Here is a 1,282-nt window from a genome sequence, read left to right as displayed (position 1 = left end):
TAAACTTTAAAAGACTATTTTTTTTTAAGAATTAATCTTAAGGGATTAAAATATTTATTTTTTATAATAAAAATTATTTATTTAATTTAAAAATTATAAATTTTAAGTTTCAAAAAGACTAATATTTCTTAATTAAATTGTAGAGTTATATTTTTTATTAAATTATTAAAAAAAGATTAGATCATAATATGATTTTTTTAAAAAAAATAAAAAATAAAGATTACAGACTCAATGATCCATATAAATAAAAATCATTCTAATTTTAGCAGACTACATTTTTTACTTAAAAAGGTGTAATCTGTTCTCCACATCACCCAACTTTGAGTGCTAATAATAAAAATTGGGTTCATATTATAAAAAGTTTAAAAACCTGTATTTACGAGTGAGACTTGACATTATTATCAATTCTATTACTTAACTTGTTTGTTTAAGCAACCAAAGATCAGTAAATCCTTAAAATAGTCCTCCAAATTGGGCCCATGCATCAATGTTGCCCCTCAATTTTCAATTGCTCTAAATGTACCCTCCAAGTTGAGTTCTGTGCAAAATTCTGGTCCTTTGACCCAATTTCGACATGACTCAGCAGCCAGAGCGCTGAGCTGGCAGTGCCACTTCCACGTAGGATGCCTGAAATGACTAGCTGATGTGGAATAAGATAAAAAAAATTCCCAAATTAGTCCCTAGCACTAATCATAAACCCTAACGTAGTCCTTCCTTCTTCCTTTATGAATCTCTTCGCCATCCAGCTAAAGCTCTTCGGCTTCTACCCTCTTCTTGCTCTGATTCTTGTTCGATTTCATCCTGTTATTCTTTTTCTTCCTTCTCTCACACCATGAGTGACAGTCACGCTTCTGGAAGGTCAAATCGCTCATCTGCAACCAAAAATTGGAAAAGGAACAATATGCGTAGCCGGCGTTCAGCGATTCCAGAGTGGTGCGGTTGCGGGTGCAGGCCTGTCCTTCGGTGGTCAATGATAGAGACGCATCCTAATAAGCCGTTCTTCTTGTGTCCCAATTATAATGTGAGTGCACTAACTATATGATATTTGAAGCGTTGGTTATTTGAGGTAATTGTTTGCTAAGGTTGATGCATATTTTCAGACTAGTGGAAAGAATTGGTGTGGGTTATTTGTCTGGACAGATTCTGTATAGGATGAGGTGCTGGTGAAGTCTGATGAAGAAGATGAGCATGATGAGATGAAGATGAACATTGCATGGAATGTGGGTAAACTGGAAGCAGATGTAAAAAATATAATATTGATGGTCCAAGTGCTTGGTTTAGG

Source organism: Arachis ipaensis, chromosome B03 (assembly GCF_000816755.2).
Source record: "Arachis ipaensis cultivar K30076 chromosome B03, Araip1.1, whole genome shotgun sequence".
Lineage (NCBI taxonomy): Eukaryota > Viridiplantae > Streptophyta > Magnoliopsida > Fabales > Fabaceae > Arachis > Arachis ipaensis.
The sequence above is the reverse complement of the archived record's forward strand: the minus strand, read 5'-3'. Positions refer to the sequence as shown.